Source organism: Micromys minutus (assembly GCF_963924665.1).
Source record: "Micromys minutus genome assembly, chromosome: 15".
NCBI lineage: Eukaryota > Metazoa > Chordata > Mammalia > Rodentia > Muridae > Micromys > Micromys minutus.
Window position 1 is genome coordinate 13,391,616 of NC_137984.1, and position 16,167 is coordinate 13,407,782.

The 16,167-nt window shown below is 44.9% G+C and overlaps 1 protein-coding gene and 1 pseudogene across 2 annotated transcripts in view; both read right to left on the reverse strand.

Moving 5' to 3' along the window:
* Positions 1-16,167, reverse strand: part of MRPS28 (mitochondrial ribosomal protein S28) — a 91,409-nt gene that overhangs the window by 29,570 nt on the left and 45,672 nt on the right. The gene's annotated exons all lie outside the window — the stretch shown is intronic.
* On the reverse strand, positions 1,685-2,262 carry LOC308430257 (U1 small nuclear ribonucleoprotein C-like; annotated as a pseudogene). Its single transcript has one exon. The product of its transcript is annotated as a U1 small nuclear ribonucleoprotein C-like (transcript).

Genomic DNA, 16,167 nt, shown 5'->3' on the forward strand with positions numbered 1-16,167 from the left:
AGAAAGAGGAACTCTCCTCTGTTGCTGCTGGGATTGAAGCTGGTACAACCACCCTGGAAATCAGTCTGGCGGTTCCTCAGAAAATTGTAAATAGTTCTACCTGAGAACCCAGCTATACCACTACTGGGCATACACCCAAGAGACGCTCTAACATATAACAAGGACACACACTCCACTATGTTTATAACAGCTTTATTTATAATAGCCAGAAGGTGGAAAGAACCCAGATGTCCTTCAACAGAGGAATGGAGAAAGAAATTGTGGTAATTTACACAATGGAGTACTACTCAGCTATAAAAGGAGATCACGGATTTTGCAGGCAAATGGATGGAACTAAAAATACTCTGAGCAAGGTAACCCAGACCCAGTAGAACATGCATGGTATGCAGTCTCTGATAAGTGAATATAAGCCCAAAAGTACAGAACACCTAGGATACAGCCCACAGACCATATGGGGTTTAAGAAGAATGAAAGGCCAAGTGTGGATACTTCAGTCCTATTTAGAAGCAGGAACACATTAATCACAGGAGGCAGAAGGAGGGAGGGAACTGGGTGGGAGAAGGAAGAGGAAGGAGGAAAGGGAACAGGATCAGGTATTGTGGGGGGATGGGAGAAAAGCCCGGAGGGACCAAGAATAAATGGAAATATGCAGCTGTGGGGGAGGGGTCAGGGATCCTCTAGAAAGTCCTAGAGACCTGGGATGTGAGAGGCTCCCAGGACTTAATGGGGGCAACATTTGGAATATAAATACATAAAACAATTAAAATATAAAATACATCATCTCAAAACATATGTTGCTTTATATACACATAAAGCAATGTATAGGTTTATTCTGTAGGTATCGTTGATATTCAGTGAGTTAAGATGACAGTCTTTTGATGAGTTTTAGTTGTTGCTGGCCTTTTTGCAATGTTTCTGAAAATTAAGAGTAGCTGTTTTGTGAGTCTGACGTACATACATAACTGAGAACATTTCCTCCTCACAGAAACAATCAGTAGCCAGTATCTCAGCACTGAGGAGAGGTGAGCAGTGAGCGGCAGACCCTACCGTGACGGCCTGCTGACAGTCTTCTGCAGGCCTGTGCACATTCTCTGAGCTGAGGTGAGACCACGGTCACATGCCGCATCCAACACAGAGCGTCACGCCCTCCCATCCTTCGGTCTCCCACGTTCCCTGAGCCAAAGAGGAGGTACTGTAGGCGTCTTGTTTAGTGCTGAATCTTGGGCAGCTATGAGTCTGAATTCACCAAAATTAACTGCAAAGAGAGTATCTTAGGGTCTTATTGCTGTGTAGAAACACCATGACCACAGCAACTGTTATATACAGTCTAGAGGTTTAGTCCTTTATCATCATGACAAGAAGCATGGCAGCGTGCAGACAGATGGTGGTGGAGAGGTAACTCCATGTAGAAAGACAGCAGGAAGTGAAGACAGTGAGCCACTAGGCCTAGCTTGAGCCTCTGAGACCTCAAAGCCCACCTTTTAGTGATGTGCTTCTTCCAACAAGGCCATACCTACTAACAGTGCTACCCACTATGGACATATGGAGAACATTTTATTCCAACCACTCCAAAGGGGGTTTCTCTGGTTAAGACGTAGAGGAGCATTTGTGCATGGATATGAACAAACATTTACAAGGCAGTTTTTTTTTTAAAACTAAAAGCTGAGGATTTTATTTTCACATTTCACAATGTAGGCATAAACCGTACTTTTTTGTACCACTTCTCTCTCCAGAAACATTCTGTGAGGAAGGAAGTTCCTTGTCCTGCGTAGTACACTCGGGGCTCAGCACCAAGCTCTCCTGGTGAAACAAGAAGATGATGAGGAGCGAGCGCCTCTGCTCTTATCTGTGGCCGGCTCACGCCAGGCCGTGTGGCACCATCATGGGAGGGCGGGAGGTCTCATCATTGGAGGCCAGGGCATCATGGGCATGTGGCCTCCCATGGGTGGTCTCATCCCAGGAGGAGGAATCATCACTGGCATCATGGGAGGGCCTCCCATGTGGGGTGCAGGCATCATGCCAGGCCGAGGAGGACCTGGGGGACTGGGATCATGGCCCTGCGGGTGGAGAAGCAGAGACTGGAGCTGGAGGGATAGTTGTTACTTGTCAGCCAGGCGCTGGACCTGCTCTTCCATCCACTTCTGGTAATGTCTTTCATTCTCTGTGATTCCAACCTCTGCAGTGTGTCTTCCTCACACACGGAGAATCGTAGGTAAGATACAGATCACAGTCGTCGAAATAAAATGTTGCTCCACAGGCCATTGGCTACCGGGGTCCCCGCCCCTCCCCCAGTTTGTTTTGATGGTTTGTCAGTTAAGCAACAGCAGTAAATTCTCTCCTTGGGCCAAGCATTTCCCAGGCATGGGTTGCTGATTAGGCTTTTAGCACCAGGCATGGGAGGTATGGGTTTCTGACTATGGAGATTCCTCGCATCCGATCAAATGATGGACCAGTTACTGCTACAACAACTGGGGTACATCTTGCTCAGCAAGTTGGTTTTGGGGTTCACAGTTTAGAGCCAGGGAAGACCACTTGAAGCCTTTCCCCTCAACAGCCTAGATAGCCAGCAAGCCGGAAGGATGTTTCCAGTTAATCTAGTTTGCTTTCTCTGTCTTGAAACCAGGGTATGTGCTGTCTTCAGCAATAGGGTCTTACGTTCAAGTTCTGGAGAGCGACCAATGATACGTCTGAATAGTTGTGGAGGCCCCTGCGGCCTCCCTGTCCAGGTCTTGTGGGGGTTTCTATGCCCGGCATTAGGAATGTATGTAGTAACCCATGCTCCTGGAAGTAATGTTACCTGGCCACAAAAGGCAACTCCCATCATCCTCTTTTGTATATTTCATTGGAGTGATAAGATAGTAGGTTTCTATACGGCTTTTTTACATGCCCTCCATTTTCATTAACATCCCCCACTCCCTTATCTCCCGAACCCCTGGCCCACAGTGCACCCTGCTTAGACCCTTCACCTGTAGTTCTTCCTCTTCACTTTCCTTTCACCTTGACTGTGCTCAGCCCTGTTCTTAAGCCATCCTGTCAGGTGCCCACTTCCTAGTTTCCTGGGTTTCACAGGTATTCCATGTTAAACAAACAGAACTTAAAGGACAGAAACTAGGTTCTTTACATGAGAGAGAGCACGCAGTGTTTCTTTCACCAGCACAGAGTCAGCACTTTCAGTACAGTCCCCTCCTACCCAGTTCATGCATTTATCTTCACATTTCTCTTCCTTTCCTTGTGTGTATGTAGCACACTTTCATTATCCACTGAGCATTGTTGGGCACTAGGCTGCCTCTGGTGTCCTACCTACTGTCAGGGTAGCAATAAAGTAGGCTGCACAGAGAGCACGCAGCAGGATTTGGGCCCTCTGCTCAAAGTAGCATGCTGGCTCATAAGACTTTGACAAGCCTCCAGACCGATTTCCAAAGCTGCAGGCAACAGCTTTTTGACTCCACTGTGGGCCCTGTCCTCTGTTCCACTGATCCATGAGTCTGCTACCGTGCCAGTATTGTGCGCCTTGTATCCAACTGCCCTGTGGTCCTGCATGAAATCAGAACTATCTGTATCGCCTGCAACATTCCTTCTGTTCAGGGCCTTTGCGCTGTCATATGCACTTTAAGACTTCTCTTTTTCTGTACATGTGAAGAATAATCCTGACAGACTGGAGTTGTGCTGAATCTGTACATTGCTTTTAATGTCCAATTTCACAATATTAGTTCTTCCAATATGTCTGTCTTGTGCATCTTCCTTGATTTCTTTCTTTACCGTCTTAAACGTTTTTGTTGTAGAGGCCTTTTGTTTCTTGGTTAAGTTTATTTTCCTAGGTATTGTGTGCAGGGTTGTAGGCCCGTGTCTACTCCGCTCCACTGAGCACGGCCACTTGGGGAAGTGGAACTTGGGGAAATTTCCCTGTGCTTATCCCATGCAGGGGCAGGTGCTACTTAAGAAAGCCCCGAGGCACTGCTCTGGGTGTGGAAAAGTACAGTCTTAGGTATGGGAAAGCAGAAGCTGCTTCAGGGGACACGGCGGGGTGGGGGGCACACTCCAGCTTGTCTCAGCTTGTTGGATGTCGGCTTGGTGGCGGTTGTGGCTAGGAGCACTGAGAAGCCCTCCATGGGAGAATAGGCTGTGGCTCTGTAGGCAAAGGCCTTCCTCATGACTCCCCACAGAGGATCTTGGTGAAAAGAACCAGTTTATTGTCATGGTGGAAATGGATGCATAAAACCATGCCCCTTCGCCTTTTCAGGGTGGGCCTGAGATAAAATACCTTTTGCAGGGGGAAATGTCTGGGAAGGGACACTTGTTGGCTATGCTCTCTAGGACTCTAGGTAGCTCATTAGCATGGAGAACTCTGTCTTGAGCCTACATGAGTTCCAAGTCAGAGTCTGACAGGGAGCTGGGAGTCCCTAAGCCTCAGGTGTGTGCCTACCAAGTCTACCTGCTCTACCATATCAAACTTCCTGACTGGTCTTATGTCCCACACTTGTGAGGGGAGTTTTGAAAGCAGGACTGATTCCTTAATTTCCTTTTCAGTATGCCTGTCATCGGAATACAGGAAGTGCACCACTGCTATGGGTGTGTGTTGTGTATTTTGCTATTTTGCTGCAAGCATTTTTTGGTGGAATCTTTAGGGTCTTTTATGTATAAATCACATCATCTGTAAATAAGGATTCATAGATACATAGATAGTTTTGATTATCAACTTGACACAATATAGAATTAGAGTATCTCAATGATCAGGTTGGCTGTGGGCAGTTCTGTGGCACACTATTGTGTTCACTGATGTGGGAAGACCCAGCCTACTACGGGCAGCACCATCCCTTGACTTCTTTTCCTGTTTGTATTTCTTTTATTTCTGTCTCGTCTTACTGCTCTAACTAGGATTTCAGGTGCCACACTGAACAGAAATGGGGAGAATGGACATCCTTATCATGTTCTTGAGCATGTTTTGTGAGCATGTTTTGAGTTTTTTTTTTCATTTAGCATGATGTTGAATACAGCACAGATTTACTGTATATAAACTTTATTATATTAATGTTTGACCCCTCCCTCCCTAGCTACTTCATGACTTATATCATGAAAGGATGAGAAACAAGGGGCTTTTCTGTGTCTCTTGGGACAAGCCTGTCACTTCTGTCTTTGGGTTCAGCGTCCATGCACATAATGCACTCCGTCTGTGTATCTCTGGAAGGACACCAACTTGACCATGATCAATGATATTTTCAACGTGACTTTCACGGGATCTGCTAGTAAAGATCTAATTATTTACATTTTAGTGAATATGAGTGTTTTGTCTGTTTGCATGCATGTGCATCATGTGCATATAATGCTTAGAGGAGCTAAAAGAAAAGACGGGATTCCCTGGAGCTATGGACCTTTGTGAGCTGCCATGTAGGTGCTGAGAAATGAATACAGGTTCAGTTCTCTCTTTTGACAGCGAAGTTTCTAACCAACCAGCCACGTCTCCAGCCCCAACTTGCTAGGATCTTATTGAAAATGTATGCTCTCTGTTCATCAAGGAATTAGGTTTTTATTTTTCTTTGTGTGTGTGTTTCCACTTCATTCTGGTGTCAGGGTGATACTGGCCTCATAAAAAGTATGAAAGCATCCTGTTCTTTTCTATTTTATACACTAATTTTAGCACTATTGGTGTTTTATAGAATTCTGCAGTGACTCATCTGGTTTTTGGCTTTCTGTTTTTGAAAGACTTTTTCTTATTACTTCAATCCTGTTGCTAGTTATAGGTCTATTTAAATTTTTTATCCAATCATAACTTAATTTTGGTAGGCAGGTCCTATGTGTCTAAAAATTCAATTTCTTTTAGATTTTTTTCCAACCTACTGAAATTAAAGGTTTCAAGGTATGTTTTTACAGTGTTTTTGAATTTCACTGATGTCTACTGAAATGTGTTCCTTTTCTTCTCTAATTTTATTAATTTCTGTTCTGATCTCAATTATTTTTCCCAATTACTGATCTGGGATTTGGTTTGTTCCTGTTTCTTCAAGACTTTAAGGTGAACATTAAACTATTAATTTCTCTCAAAGAGATGTAAGCATTTGGGGCAATAAGCTTTTCTCTTAAGATTGTCTTCAGTGTATCCCACAGATGTTGGTGTTATTGTTCAACAGTGTTTTGTTATTGTTGAAAGTCTCACCAACAAAATAGATCATGTAGAAGACAGAATATCAAAACTTGAAGGTAAAGTAGAGAAGTTGTGTCACTAAATAAAAAATCTTTTTGGAAAAAAAAGAAACATGAATGGAACAGAACTTTGGTATACCATGAACACACCAAATCTGTGAATCATGGCTATAAAAAAATTCCAGTCCAAAGGCATGGTAAATATTTTAATTGAAATAGATTTTTCCCAAATCTAGAGAAAAACAAATCTATCAGGATTCAAAGGCCTAAAGAACATCAAACAGGACCAGAAAAGAAATGCCACTTACCATGATTAAAATACTACAGACATGGGCTACAGAGCAGGGGTTGGAAGCACCAAACGTGGAAAGTCAAGTCACACGCAGAGGCAGACCAGAACAGCAGTTCATTCAATGAAACCTTGAAAGCCCAAAGGGCTTGGAAGACACACTGCAAATTCTAAAAGCACACGGATGGCTACCCAGTATTATAGCTTATATACCTTGAATTTTATACCTTTAATACTATTTCTATTAAAACTACAGGAGAAAGAAAAGCTGTCTGTGATAAAGGCACACTAAAGAGGATTATAATAACTAGGTGGACTCTGGAAGAGTGCTGGAAGGAAGGGTAAGAGCCTTCCCAAGAGCCCACTCAAGAGCCTACAGGGCTAAATAAACAGAAAAGTAAACGAGGGCTAAGAAGACATAATATAAGCAAAACGACTGGAATTAACACATCTCTCAATAATAACTGAACATTGATGGTCTCAATTTACTAATAAGGAGACTTAGACTGGTATTAGAAAGTAGGATCCTTCTTTTGCTGACTCCAAGAAACACACTTTACCACAAAATACAACAGAGCCTTGGTGTAAAAGGGTGGAAGGAGTACTTCTTGGAAGCGGAGTAGGAAACAGGTGCACTAACTCACCAGTCGGAAGAGATGAAGCAATGCCAATAACCAACTGTTACTTTGTGCACACTGCTAAAGAGCTAACAAAGGTGATGTGCATTCAGAATCACTCACTGGCTCACTGATACACAAAAGTCTAAGTAAGAAATGTTTCAAAGTTAAACAAATGTATCAAAACTAGTTTAGTTTTGCTCAACTAACTTGGATAAGGCAAATTATACAACTGAGGTTAGTAAGAGTTCACTACGAGTCCTTTTATCAACACTGGCTTGAGAACAGCTATGGGTTTTAATACAGTTTGGAAATAATATGTTAATGAAAGGAAGAAACCAAGATGGTCTATGAATGACTGCTGAGGTGGTTTGAATAAGAAGTAAAAGCTTAGGCTCATATATTTGAATGCTTGGTCAACAGGGGGTGGTTCTGTTTGAGGTGCTGACCTTGTGAGAGTAGGAGTGGCCTTGGCAGAATAAGTACCATTGGGGGTTGGCTGTAAGGGCTCAAAAGCCCATCCATGCCAGGCTCTCAGCTAGTGTTCAGCGCCATGCTTGCGGCCACACTCCCCGCCGTGATCACGATGGGCTGATTCTCTGCAACCGTAAGTGAGCACCCAATCAAATGCAGCAAAGGCAACCAAGCTAATGATATTTTCTTTACATCTAACTTTAGCTGCAGCAGTGAGTGAGTCCAAAATACTGTTACAAACGTCCTTGTTTGTTAAGCAATGCACCAAAGGACTTGGGATAGATGAACAGGTACGGATCCCCGCTATACAAAACCTGTAGGTATAAAAATAAATCGAATTTTTATTCTTGAGGAAGGGAAGATGGGAAGTGGTTCTACTTATTTGTAACTGTTGCTGTTACTTTAGAAAAAAATAGCCACACGCCAGGAATGACAGTGTACCCCTGAGGTACTAGCACTCAAGAGACAGAGACAGGCTGATCTCCAAGTTTGAGGCCAGCCTGGTCTACAAAGTATGCTCCAGAACAGCCTGGGCTAAACTGAGAAACCCTGTCTTCAAACAAAACAAAAAAAGAAAATAAATAAACCTAGCTTTTCTAAAGAAAAAGATAACGAACCTTCTTCCTAAAAATGTATTATGTTTTATTTGATATTTTTATTCAATATAGTTTTTAATTGCTAGATGTCTCTTTGGGAGATTAAACGGAATGACTTTAAACAGAAGGGGAGAGGGAGTTCCTAGCACATAATCTCTCTGAGATGATTTTTTATGCGGAACACTCGGCACACAGAAATGTAAGCTTCTACAGTCTGGGTTTTCAGTCTGGGCAGTCAACACTGATGTTCCATGGAAAGCCCTGAGTTACGAGCCAGCCAAAACAAATTCAAAACCAGCACACAGGTTTAAAGAGTAATACATTCAAAACGATGCTTTATCTGTAAAAGTCTGGAATATTTTGAGTCATTGTGAATTTTATCAATAAAGCAACAATACAGCTGTTTTGTTTTTTGAAAAAGCAGAGGCTAAACACGACTGATGGAAACGTCTCACTACAGTCCACGCTGCCACAGCTCATTACCAAATCTCAAATCCCGACAACATCCTGCTTCATAAGGAAGCCTCCTCCACTGCGCACAAACCTAGGCGAACCTCAGAGCTTCTTAACTATCCTGCACTACCAGCTCCTTGAGAAGCTCAAAGTACCTTGCAGTGAGCCATAAACGGTGCCCAGCTACGAGACAAGTACTCTCTGCCTCCATTTAAAATCCCAGACAAGCATGGTGCAATGTGGAAACGCCTGGATGCTGTATCACTGGTCCATGGCCGCTGGCTTTCCCACAACAGGTAGACATGAGCACAGGCTGCCGTGGAAGCCTCCAAACCTTGCCAAGAGCCTCAAACCCACTGGTTCCTGCACTTGTCCCAGGCAGACCTATTTTCTGCAGATTCTGGCTCTATGCCAGAGTCTAATTAAGCCACCAGAATGCCAGATGGTTAACCCTCTCAACACCCACCTACAGTTATTTATGAAACACTTTGATATCTTTACTTACCCCCCAATAACGATGTGTAGCAGACTGTCCACATACAGCAGGGTGAGTGTGGGTATGCCTGCAGGTACCCTGTAGGCTGGCACTAAGAAAGAAAGCTTGCTTGCCAAGTCTGGGGTTCAGAAATCCTCCAAATGTACGTGTGCATTTGCTTTTTAAGTTAGAGTTTAGAGAAAAATGCAAAACAATTCTAAATTTTATCATAATTAACGGGGGAAAATCTTTTTTGTTGTTGTTGTTTAGAGAAAGAGAAAACAAGCACATGGATTACAATGTCTGTTGTGAATCGTTTCTTTACCGTGTGAACAAAACATTATAGAGCTTTTGAGACTCCAAAGGCCACTGCTGTTCATTAAAAAAAGAAAAGAGCACTCTTTTAAGAAGTAGGTGCTTTATCCTTCCCGAAGTGAAGAGATCAAACGTGAAACCTTATTGTGATCAAGGCAATCGTGTTGCTGGGTCCCGTGCTAGGATCAACAGCAGTGAGGGGAATGCGGGGAGGCCGAGACAATGGTCAGCCTGAAAGGAAGCTCTCTGCTGAGGCCAGCCTTCCCTGATTGCAGTCTCCAGACCTGGGCCTTCACTCTGTTTAACTACTACATCCTGAGTAACACTTAACTCTCCTCTAAGGACCAGCAAGGAAAGCTGCACTATCAGAGCAACACCAGGTCGCCCAGCTGAGCCCGTCCAAGCTGACAGAAGAGCTCTATGTGAAGAGGACTCCAGAACAGCTCACTTGCAATTCAGGAGGGATGCAGAACTGAATTAGTTCTGACATCAGAGTAAGTACCCCAGGACATACAGTACACAAACCACTGCCCAATCGCTTATTCCATGACCCCTAGCAACAGAGCCCTGCTTCTAACTTCCTATCAACAGTGATGCAATTCCCAATCAACTAAAGCTAGCCAACGGCCAGGCCTATGTCCGCATTTACCGCACGGCACTTTCTTCTGTACCTTGTGCACCTCTGATTCCTTGTCTTTATAATTCTTCTATCTGCATTGCACAAAAATAGCAGAGACGACTGCCTTCTCTAAATCTGTCATGGGCACATGCAGGAATTTCCCTATCTAGTGACAACAGAAGATTTCACACCTAAACACTGCCACAATATGGCTCAAACAAAAGGGTGACTTAATTAATTGCTGGCCAAGAGCCATGTTCCTTCCAACTCAGGGCATCTACAAGATGACATATGGTTTGTTATTTCTTACAAATATGAAAAGCCTTTTGAAGTGATTACACTTGGTATCTGTGAAAATAATTCTGTATGTAACATTGCATTAAAGAAGTGAAGATATTCTTTAAAAGGCAGATTTCACTCCAAAAATCTGAAAACCATTTTTATTTTAAGAGGTGACCGTGGCATGCACTTTGCACGGCTGTCTTAATTTCCACAAAAGGGTGGCGTCTTTACTTAGTAACATTAACACAAAATAGTATTTTCAAAGCAGAGCTAATAGTTCTCAGTGGCCCACGGCCCACTTTGTCAAAAAAAAAAAAAAAAAAAAGAAGAGAACATTTCGCATATAACTGTATCATATTATTCACTGTATAAAATCTAGCCACTATATCATATTTCTTAAAGCTGTGCTTATAGGAAGGATAGTGTAATAAATAATAAATGCATTTGGCCTTACTTCCCTGCAGATAAGAATTTATATTCCTCATGGTTATATCTTCAGTATCTTAGATGCAAGAAGGTCAAACAGCATCCTCCCAGTGACCCACACACACTAGAGTACAGTACAACCATCTCCTGCCTTAGTCTATGAAGAACACAATTCAACCTAGGGCATCCTGAGTGCTTCTCGATCAAGGCCAACAACAGAACCTTTGACTAACCTTAGGAAGAGACGGCACCCCAAAGGAAGAGACACAACTGTGCAAACCTTAGACAACCTTGAAGTGGTCCTAGACCTTGAAGGCTGGTTCTCTACCGCCCTAAAGGGTTTTCACCTCTAAGACACTTCACCACTAGCGACAGCATGAAAGAGAAAGAAGGCAATACACCATCCACTCTCAAAGAGTAGCCCACCACCTCACAGCCTCTACTTCACAGCCTCCACTTCACCTCACAGCCTCAACCTCACCTCACAGTCTCCACCTCATAGCCTCCACCTCACAGCCTCCACCTCACCTCACAGCCTGCACCTCACCTCACAGCCTGCACCTCACAGCCTCCACCTCACCTCAGCCTGCACCTCACAGCCTTCACCTCACAGCCTGCACCTCACAGCCTCTACCTCACCTCACAGCCTCTACCTCACCTCACAGCCTGCACCTCACCTCACAGACTCTACCTCACCTCAAAGCCTCCACCTCACCTCACAGCCTCCACCTCACAGCCTGCACCTCACCTCACAGCCTCCACCTCACAGCCTGCACCTCACAGCCTGCACCTCACAGCCTCCACCTCACAGCCTGCACCTCCTGGCTCTAATGAACACTAAGGCTGTGGACCTGTGCAGACGAGTGAGACCTGACTGCAGTGGATTAAGTGATAAAGTGGATTTTCACACAAAAGTAAAACATTTGAACATTTTTTTTTCTTTTACTGTTATAAAACTGGTTCTTTCCCATAGAGGATGTGATGCTTAAAGGCAGCTGTTTTCAAAACATTTGCTTCAGACCATCTTGCACTGGGGAAGATACAATGGGTTAAAGCCACAGGGCAGACAGACTAACAACACGAGTTCCCAGAGGCAGCCATTTCAAAGTGACTTAGCATGATGCCCTGATCATATACGATAGAAACATAATAATTATCTTTATTTTACACTACTTTAAAACTCAACCAAGATCATTGAGGCTGGAGCCATGCGAAGGCACCATGTTATCAATGGAAACATGCAATCATCTGTGGCCGAGGCTGTGTCTACCGAATTCATCCTTTACTCATCCTGACCCATTATCTATTTTCAGTTAAAAATCATTAAAGGCTGGCACCCGAGAATCTAAACACAGGACAAAAAGAACATGTTTTTCCCATGGGGGCAGTGACCAGATGTCAATAGCTGCAGCTGTGACTATACAATGACCTGTCTGCATTAACGCAGACCACAGTTTAGATTTAATAGGTCAGATGACAATACAGCAAACTGCATCGAGCCTATGATTACCCCTTTCCAAACATTCTCTCACTCCCAACTCCGACCCTGGGAACATAGCAGGCACAGACTTAGGTCAATAGGAAACACTGGCCAGCACAATGGGCCTTGCCTCAGACGGCGCTGTCGACAGACAGCAGCACAAAGGAAATGAATAGAGCCCCTCAGTTCTCACAGAGCGCAGAGTGACTCAGAGCACTGCTGCTTGCTGCTCTGTTTGAACAGTGGATACAGCTTTTGTCCTCAGCCACTGTTCACAGCTCAATGGGGGCTGAAGAGCCTAGGAAGTGAAGGCGGAAGAATGCTCTCCACTTGTCCCCGTGGCCAGCAGTTGTACCCACATGTACATGACAGGTCAAGAGAGAGCTGGAAAGTCAGTAGGTAAAACTTCTTACCCCAGTGAAGTCATGTTTGCATTAAAATAGAGCTAGGGCCAAACAGTCTGGTCAGGGTCGCAGAGGTTGGTGCTGACAGGGTACCGAGTCAAGCACTGTTGTTGCGCTTTTACAGTTCATGTCTCTTATGAGTCACCTACATAACCTTCCCCTACCCCTTAAGTACAAAGAGAAGCCTGCACTGGCCCAAAGTAGGGAGGTGAAGTAGGCCGTGTGCAGGAACAGGCCGAAGCAGTTGAGAAGGCAAGGTTCAGGCAGGGCTCGGAGGCCTCCCCAGACTGACAGACGGACACCTTTCTGGTTTGTCTTTATATGTATGCTAGCATGCCCCAAGCACACACACTGCATCTTTCTTAGGTTAATCAGGTACAAAAGTAAAGAACCTAAGCCAGAAGTCAAACAACAGACCACCAGCTTCCAGTGACTTAAAATGGTTTGACACTGGCCAAGAAAATTTAGCTAGATCAGAGCACCAACTCAAGTACTGAATAAAATGTTCCTCCCCAAGCCAAAAATGTCTTAGGAGCTTGATTCCTACGTAAGTAAGCTTACATGTAGGGCTAAGCACACTGTAACCTGGTTCTACCAATTGTCAGGGCTGCTATTTCTTAAAGTCCCGAGGTCTTTATTCTCTTCATCTATAAATGAGATGTCCGGCTATTTCTTAATTTTAAAATGGCATACTTATTTTACAAATTTGTATATCTAAACATGTAATTACACCTATTGAGAGAGTACAGTATTATGATTGAAAATATGCATATAATGTATAATGATCGCTTCGAGATAATGAATGTTTCCGTTCAGGCATTATCATTTCTGTGTGCTAGGAACCTATGAACTTCTGTAGTAATTCTCAAGTTATACTGAATTGTTGGATGCTATGGTTGTGCTACTGTGCTGCAGAACACTCAGCTATCTCCTCAATGAGCTCCACCCCCACTGCCCACCCACTCTCCAGTCACCCCCACTGCCCACCCACTCTCCAGTCATCCCCCACTGCCCACCCACTCTCCAGTCATCCCCCACTGCCCACCCACTCTCCAGTCACCCACTGCCCACCCACTCTCCAGTCACCCCCACTGCCCACCCACTCTCCAGTCACCCCCCACTGCCCACCCACTCTCCAGCTGCCCCCCACTGCCCACCCACTCTCCAGCTGCCCCCACTGCCCACCCACTCTCCAGCTGCCCCCCACTGCCCACCCACTCTCCAGTCGCCCCCCACTGCCCACCCACTCTCCAGTCACCCCCACTGCCCACCCACTCTCCAGCCGCCCCCACTGCCCACCCACTCTCCAGTCACCCCCCACTGCCCACCCACTCTCCAGCTGCCCCCACTGCTCACCCACTCTCCAGCCGCCCCCCACTGCCCACCCACTCTCCAGTCACCCCCCACTGCCCACCCACTCTCCAGTCACCCCCACTGCCCACCCACTCTCCAGTCACCCCCCACTGCCCACCCACTCTCCAGTCACCCCCCACTGCCCACCCACTCTCCAGCCGCCCCCCACTGCCCACCCACTCTCCAGCCTCCCCCCACTGCCCACCCACTCTCCAGTCACCCCCCACTGCCCACCCACTCTCCAGTCATCCCCCACTGCCCACCCACTCTCCAGTCATCCCCCACCTATCCCCCCAGCTGCTAGCTACACTCTCACTGTTTCAATAAATAATCATCGAGACAATAATAATACCTGCTGCCTTGATCCTGTGAGGACAAAAGAGGTTATTATGTGTGACGGACTTTACAGAGTCTGGCACCAGGCAAGCATTCCTGAAATGTTGCCTGCAAGTTTAACCCCAATTGCTGCCGGGACCACTTTCAAATTCTATAACTTGTGTTAACAATCACAGCCACTTGCACCTCCCCAGCCAGGGGACTTATGCAGTCATGACCCAACAGGAAATGTATTTGAAGATGACTGAGATTACTGCATCTTGTGTCCATGAAGACATTCATTCCCCGAGAGACTGTTTTCTAATAGTACATGGATTCAAGTTTTATGGTCACTGCATCTATGACCATACACATAGACACTGCACACAAACACATTAACAGTGAACTGTATGCACACACGGGAGGGGTGCAGGCTCACGTGTGTGCATCTGTAGATCGCGGGTGTCCTCTCCACCACTCTCCATCACACACCCTTGAATCGGGCTCTCCCAGCCGGCGAGCCCACTCGACCCTTCCGCTGCCTCCTGCACAGCGACAGGGTTAGAGGTGCACAGCCAGGCTCAGGTTCTTATGCTCCAGTAGCGAGTGTTCTTCCTACCACACCATCTCTACCCACTAACACAAAATGGAAACGGTATATATGATTTAACATTTCCACCCAGTCTAAACCAATGTGCAGCCTAATAGTTCCAGCTGGTAAATGGCGCAGGGATGAGTCAGATTCCTGAAATCCACTGGGTGGAAGAGGAGACACGAATCCTGAAAATTGTCCTCAGATCTGCAAACATAAGGCAAAGGAGCACTGTAGATCTGGCCCAGAAGCAACCATAAACCCCAGAGTCCCACAACCAACACTGCACTGTGAATTACAAATGTCGAAGGTGTATTTTTTTTTGGAGAATAGGCAATTGTTAATCATATCTAGTCTTCAGGAGTCAAAAATCAAAGTAAATCCTCATCACTACGGCCATAGTTAGTTTCATGCTTAGGAATTTTACCTTGTGTGTTAATTACATTCGAAATAACCCAAGAATGCAAAGAAGTTAATTAAAGAAAAAGTAACTGCCGTAAGGATAGATGTTTTAAGCACACAGTGATTTAAAGGAGAAGACGCCCACTGTTTCGGTTACTTTTAAGTGACTTAGTAGAACACCATACCAAGCAATAACAACGTCAGAGTTCACTCCACAGATCTTCAAAGTGTAACTTAGAAGCATGTACAAATGCTTGTGAGTGCCCTTGAGTATAAGTGAACTCTAAAACAGACCTCCGTGTCCAGCAGGCTGCTGGAACAAGTACATGGACCAAAGCTTCTGCTGTAAGAACCAGCAGAGGTGAAAATACCAAGGACATTTTGTAGTATTGAAACCGCAGTTTAAAACTGATTGTTCAAAGTCAAAGAATAAACAGAACACTGACCTAGGTTTTACAACACAAAGGATCCTTTTAACTAAAATCTGTAGCCCAGGCAGGCTCAACATTATATGGCCCAGGCTGGCCATATATTCGCCCATCCTCCTGCCTCTGACCCTGTACACTAGGATTTCAGGTGTGCACCATCACTTCTGCCTTCTTTTACCATTATAGATACAAAGGATATAAACTTTAAAAATTAGAGACAGTAAACTGACTCAATTCCATACAACAAAGAAGCTCTGAAATCAATCACTAAAAGTGCTCATCTGTTCGGCAATTTAAATTTTATTTCTGCATAGTTCCTGAGTTAAAAAATCATGAAATTTAAAAAATTCCATGAAAAAATTAAATAAAAGTAGAAAAACTGGTCAAGACACAGCCAGTGCAGTACATTGAGCTCCACAGAGACAGCGCCGGGGCAAGCGAGAGCTGGGCAGGCACTGGGCGACTCTGGGCCTCAAGGAGGAAAATCAACTAAACGTGGGCAAAGGAGATCC